This window comes from Nuphar pumila, chromosome 1 (genome assembly GCF_984573655.1).
Source record: "Nuphar pumila chromosome 1, dmNupPumi1.hap1.1, whole genome shotgun sequence".
Classification (NCBI taxonomy): Eukaryota; Viridiplantae; Streptophyta; class Magnoliopsida; order Nymphaeales; family Nymphaeaceae; genus Nuphar; species Nuphar pumila.
Window position 1 is genome coordinate 116,018,459 of NC_143249.1, and position 7,288 is coordinate 116,025,746.

The following is a 7,288-nucleotide window of genomic DNA, read 5'->3' on the forward strand; positions in this document are numbered from 1 at the left end:
ATGGCAGTTTTAGCTTTTCTTTACCGAGGATTGACTCGTTTCGCTCTTGGAGAAACCATTCTAGTGGAAGGATGCACTTATGCCCTACAGTCATGGTTCCTGTGACATGTTCCATCGAAGGCCAGTTCCTTCAGATTCAGCAGTAAGCAGCCGAAGACGACCATTCAGTGTTGAGCATTGATCGAGAAACTACATCAGGAGGAGATCGTTTGGGATTTCTTTGACAGGAGAGAATCAGTTCCTCGTTACACTTATGCTCGCAGCAAGCGCTATAGATTGCTTGGCCCCTTCTTCTGCGTTGATTATCAGTCAGAAAGGTATCTCAGACAGTTTTCGCAGCGGCAAATTCGCGCCAACATTCACTTCCCGACGGGTAACATGCCAGAGTTAAATATGCAGTCGGATCAGTGGTCTGGGGCATACCATGTCACCAAATATACTTGGGATTCCTTCATTTCTCTATCTGTATTTCCTAGATCTAATGTATCTTCTGAATATCAAGAGTGGTGGCAAACTATCTACCTACCCTCTCTTTGTCCTTGAATTTACATCAATAAAGATTACTTTTGTTCTACTGAAAAGCTTTTTTGGGCCAAATTTTATTCATTTTATTTGTTTTATAGCATAAAATGGTCACAAATTCTGGTGACGACCTCATCCCGGGTAAAAGGGACATTCCTCCTACTTCTCTTCAATATCTTTTATCATGGTTGACGACCTCGCCTAGGTAACAAGGCACATTTTTTCCATTATCATAAAAATGGCAACACAATTATCACAAGTCTTGTGATGACCCAATCCCGGGTAATGGGATAATCTCTTGAAATTGTCTACCAAAGCCCTTCATTCTTGCTTTTTCTAAAAAATTATGATTTTTCAAAAAGTTTCTTCCATACTCTAACCATTCCCTTATTCTGTAGGAAGACTTTGGCATCTCAAGATGGTTCAGACTAGAGCTGGTAAGCAGACTGTTTAGCAACACAGCGACAACGAGAAGGAAGAAATGAACTCTCCCAGGTTGTCCAGAGGACATGACTCAGGGGAAGAAAGTGATGTTGATCCGGCCATGTATAAAGTATTCCAAAAGATGATGTCAAAAATGATGGCCGAACAGGCTAAGGCTGGTCCAAAGAAAGCAGCTTCTAAAAGCAAAATCAAGAAGAAGCCCCTGAAAAAGACTATCAAGATCAGTAAACATAAAATACAGCGTGACAACACTTCTGAGAACTCAGAATCAGCAGAGGAGGACTCTGAAGAAGAAGAGCAACTGATGTATATCCCAAAGCATCTGCGACAGTCTAAGAGAGCAGTTGAAGAGCCTATATCAGTGAAACCTATGTACGGGGTCCCCGCAGAAGATCCAATCCAAGCATTAATCAAGATAGTCAAGGATCTGCAAATCCAAGACAAGGGAAAGAAATCATACACCAGGTAGGATTTTTACCTCGGATTGGAAGGGGATAACAATATGGAGAACCTCCCTCAGAAGTTCATTAAGTTTGATGGATCCGGAGATCCCAAGGCCCATCTGGCCATGTTTTTCGCAGAATGTGCCAGGTTCAGCGAAGATAACTGAGCCCTCTTTTTATGCTTCCCCCGCAGTTTGGAGGGAATAGCTGCCAAGTGGTATGCCGAGCATGTCAATCCCATTGAATTAAGAGATTTCGACAAGGTTGTTAATATGTTTGTTGAGCGCTTTCTGTTCGATACAGAAACTCTGCCTACGCTCAATCATCTGTACAACCTCAAGCAAGAACCCAATGAAAAGGCCAGAGATTTCATCCACAAATGGAGAAGTATTTGTAACAGAATGAGGAATCCCATTTCCGAGGAACATGCTTTCCAAATCATCCTCAATAACTTCTCACAACCTCTGAAAAGCCTCATTTTTTCATACCCATCCAAATCATTTATTGAGCTGACAGAGTGAGCAGAATGACTCGAAATGGGAGTGGAGAGTGGAATGTATGAAGGCATCACTCTGGCTAAGAATGTCCAGGATCAAAAGAAGAAGGTACATTTTACTTACTCAGCCGGCACTCCGGGCGACATTCAAGGCAGTAGCAGCAAGAACGACAACGGCAGTGGCATGAAGTCCAATCAGAGCATAGGGAGAAAAGGAAAGTTCTTTAAGAACCGTGATATGCCTCTCTTAAGCGGTCCTCAACCAAAAGGGGATCTTCAGGAAAAGCCCAAACATATCAATTGGAGTAAAGATCGAAAATTTACTCCTTTGGACCAGCCTCTGAAAAAGGTCCTGGAAAACCTATTGTCCCACAGAATGGTCAAACTTCCCAAAGTTGCAGATCCACCAATGATCATGGGAAAGTACATAGAGCAATATTGCAAATTCCACAGGGCGATGGGGCATGATACAGAGTATTGCTTCATCCTGAAGCACTTGATCCAGGACTGTATTAATAAAAGCATCCTCATAGAAGATGAAGAGAAAGGCAAAATGGAAATCCTGTCTGCTCCATTCTCAAAATATTCCACCACAACCATTTCAGAACATTTATTTCTTCCACAAAGCCATATACATCCATGCTCCGAGAAGGACATAAGTCTCCAACATCAGGTAATGGTTCTACATCAGGATCAGCCTATATATCAAAAAATGAACATCTTCTCGTTTCTAAACCAAATGAATGCATCAGTTGAGAGCAGAAAAACTCAAAAACTCAAGTTTTCCCAAAAAGATTCCTTAAAAAGGAAGACTTCGCTGAGGAAGCAGAAACCTCTAAAGCAGCTGAAGAGTGGGCCAATATTCTCTAGAAGCCAATCACGGCGCTCTCCAACATTTCCATCCTAAAGTTGACTCATGATTCCCCCAATCATCAAGATGTATTAGATGATTTATTGAGGAAAATTAAGGTGAAGCCAGGCACTACGCCAGAAGACATGGCACAGATTGTAAATCAGACAATGGCTAATGCGTCTATCACCTTTTTTGATGAGGACTTGCCAAAGCCTCATTCCTTCCATAACAATGCATTATACATCGTGGTAAGGACCAGGGGCATGACTTTTCCGCATGTACTTGTTGATGGAGGCAGCAACCTCAACATTTGCCCAGAGATGACAACGAAGGCCTTAGGATTAAAAGAAGAAGAATATGTGCTTGATTCTATTACAATCTATAGCTTCGACAATCACAGGCAGACTGCAAAGGGCAAAATCTTTCTGGAAATCTTCATTAACTATTCGGTACACACAGTCTTGTTCCATGTCGTCAATGTGCCGCCCACTTATAATCTTCTGTTGGGACGAACATGAATCCACAATGCCAATGCCGTTCCATCAACCCTCCACCAGTGCATAAAATGGTTCAAGGGAGGAATGCTTACCACCATTATTAGAGAAGATCCCAAAGAAAGGCAGCCACAACCTATGATTCCCCGTCCAACATTTACGGCAGACATCCCCAGCATCTGAGAAAGTGATGAAATCAATCTCAGCGAGAGCTTAGAGATGCTAAAGCTGAAAGATGTCCTCGAAGAAGAAAATGTTGCAGCCACGGTCTAATGGCAAGGACCCTGTTTCTTCAAGTTAGGAGGACATATCAACTACACCTCCTTCAAAGATCATCCTCTATTTTCTCAGTTTTCCAAAGCCAGAAAAGGATTTGATCTGCTGATAAAACATGGGTACCATTCATTCCAGGGCATGGGAAGAAACAAAGATGGTATAGTGGAGCCGATCATTCCCATTCAGCATTCAGACAGTTCAGGGTTGGGGTTCACCGGCCAAACATCTAGTCAAGAAATAGTTTTTGTTAAAGGAATCAAATGAGAAGATGATGCCTTAGTTTTCTTGCCTTCTATCTTTGTTTTCTGTTAATCTTGTAGGGACAACACAGTCCCATCTTTTTTCCAATCTTGTAAATATCTCATTTCCAATCAATGAAAGATAAATCTTCTCCTCATATTTGGGCATTTATTATTCTCTCTTATATTTTATTTGTGCCATTATTCTTTTCTTTGTACAAAAGCTTGTTTTTGGCTTGTACTTTCTCTTAAAAACCTTTCTTGGCATTTTCAGGATCATAACTCCTGAATCGATGAAGAAATTCATTATCAATCCCAAATATTCAAAATTGGCAAGGATTCCTAAGATAAAGGTCAGAGCAGAGGTCAGCCAAGCAATAGAGCAGACTGAAGAGCTAGCAAAATTTGATTCAACTATACAAGAATTGCCAGAATTTGCTTACATTCAAAAGCAGGATGAACCCTCATCTTTGGTTCAAGATCCAACTGAGGATATCAATATTGGTTCGGAAGATGATCTGAAGATCCTCAAAATCGGTTCGAGTCTAAAAGCAGAAGAAAAAGCAAGGCTTGTCTAATTCCTTAAGCAGCATCAAGAAGTATTTGCCTGGACTTATGAAGATATGTTAGGATTAGATCCTAAGCTGGTTGAGCATCGACTCAAGCTGAAACCAGATTCCAGACCAATCAAGCAGAAACTGAGGAAATTAGACCCTCGAGTTGAGCAGCAAGTCAAAGAAGGACTTGAAGATTTGTTAAAAGCAGGCTTCATCCGAGCCATAGATTACCCAGATTGGTTGGCAAATATCGTAGCAGTTCCTAAAAAGAACGGAAAAGTTCAGATCTGCATTGATTTCCGGGATCTCAATAAGGCTACCCTGAAGGATGATTATCCACTTCCCAACATTGATCTTTTGATTGATAGCACAGCAGGCCATGCCATGTTTTCCTTTATGGATGGATATTCGGGCTATAATAAAATCAAGCTGGCCGTTCGTGATCAGTCAAAAACTTCATTTACTACACCATGGGGAACCTTTTGCTACACAGTCATGCCATTTGGGCTCAAAAATGCCGGGGCAACCTACCAATGAGCAATGACCGTTATTTTCCATGATCAGATACATAAGAATATGGATGCATATGTGGATGACATTCTGGTCAAATCTAAAGAAGAAGAGGATCACCTCGATGCTCTTGGTCAAGTCTTTGAAAGACTCATTCTTTATAAATTGAGACTTAATCCCCAAAAATGTGTTTTCGGAGTAGAGTCTGACAAATTGCTCGGGTTCATAATCAGCAAAAAAGGAATAGAGGTGGATCCAGCAAAAGCAAAAGCAAAAGCAATTATTGATATGCCACCTCCAACTAATCTAAGGGAACTGCAAAGCCTTCAAGAGCGTATTCAGTCTATCCGCAGATTCATCTCCAATTTGTCCATGAGATGTGAACCCTTCAATCATTTGCTAAGAAAAGGAGTAAAATTTGAATGGGGATCGGAATGCCAACTTTCATTTGAGCGCATCAAGCAGTATCTCCTTGATCCACCAGTTTTGAAGCCTCTCTTACTGTATATTTCCGTCAATCAGAATGCCTGTGGTGGATTCCTCTCACAGTATGAAGAGGGCAGCCTGATAGAGAACGCCATCTACTATGTGATCAAAACTTTTATTGACTATGAGAAGAAGTATTATCAGATGGAGAAGACTTGTCTAGCTCTGGTTTGGATGTGCCAGAAACTGAGACATTACTTGTTGGCTTCTGAAATCAAATTCCTATCAAAGCTTAATCTTCTCAGATATATTTTGGAACAACCATTTCTCACTGGACGGATTGCGAAGTGGCAAGTCCTCCTAATGCAATACGACTTAGAGTATGTCTCTCAAAAGTCGATTAAAGGCCAAGCGATCGCAGATCAGTTGGCAGATTTTCCTCTGACGGAAGAAATTAAAGTAGAGGATGATTTTTCTGATGAGCACATCTGCAATATCCAACAGCCTCCAGTTTGAAACATCTTCTTCGATGGCTCTAAAAATATGTCTGGCATAGGGATTGGAGTTTTGTTAATCACTCCAGAAAAAGAAATGATCCTTTATTCTCTCAAGCTTGGTTTTCAATGCAGTCATAATATGGTCGAGTATGAAGCTCTAATACAAGGCCTCAAAATTCTACAAAGTTTCAATGTCAAGAGAGTGCATGCCTTTGGCGATTCACTACTTGTTGTCAGTCAAGTTAACACTGAATGGCAAGTGAAAGATTCAAAATTGATCCCGTATCAGAAGATCGTCCTAGCTCTTGTGGATAGCTTCAAAGAATTTCAGCTCAATCACATCAGGAGAGAGCACAATCATATAGCCGATGGTTTAGCTAGTCTGGGCTCCATTTTATCATTCAAAGGCAGTGAATCATGTCGTTCTTTCGAAGTTGGTAGGCTTGAGCAACTTACCTTCATTTCAACCATGCAAGTAAACCAGGTCAATCAGAAGGAGAAGCTTTGGTATCAAAGTATCAAAAATTTCATTGAGACTGGTGAATTTTCACCAGAAATGCCAAAAAGGGAGCAACGTGCAATTTAGCGTATGTCTACCCGTTATTTCATCCTTGCCAATGTCCTCTACCGCTGTGGGTTCAGTTCTGAATATGCAAGATGTTTAGACAAAGAAGAAGCCATGAAAATTATCCAAGAGGCACATGAAGGATTTGTGGTGGTCATGTTGGCTACCAAACTCTCGTCAAGCAGATCGTCCGAGTAGGGTACTACTGGAATACCAAGCAACAGGACTGTCATCGATTTGTGAAGAAGTGCGTCAAGTGCCAAATGCATACATCTTCCATTCATGCACCAACCGCGTATCTATAATCAGTTGTTTCTCCTTGGCCATTTTCTATGTGGGCTTTCGATGTCGTATGCCCGATTACTCCTTCTGCTTCCAACGACCACAAGTATTTTCTGACCGCTACAGAGTATTTCACGAAATGGGTTGAAGTTGTTATTCTACGCACAGTAGAAGGCCGCCATGTGGTTTCTTTCATTCACAAGAACATTCTTTGTCGCTTTGGCATACCACATGATATTGTCTCAGACAATGGAAGCCATTTAAAAAATGAGAGGATGAAAACATTCTGTTCTAAATTCAAAATTTGCCATCATTTCTCAGCTCTCTGTTATCCTCAAGGGAACGACCAAGCAGAGGCTAACAATAAGATTCTGATCTGCATTTTGGAAAGGACTGTGAGAACAGGTCGAGATTGACATGAGAAAATTCATGATGCACTTTGGGCATACCAAACCACCATTCAGACTCCAACTAATGCCACTCCCTTAGAACTTGTTTACGGAACTAAAGTAGTGTTGCCTCTCCATGTCCAGAAGCCCGCTCTCAAATTTGCTTCCCTCATAGAATTGTCACTTGATCAGTATCAGCAGCAGAGATTGGTGCAACTGGATCTAGTGGATGAAAAGAGGCTCAAGGCAGCAGAGCACGCTCAAGCTTATCGACAGAGGATAGCTCGAAACTATG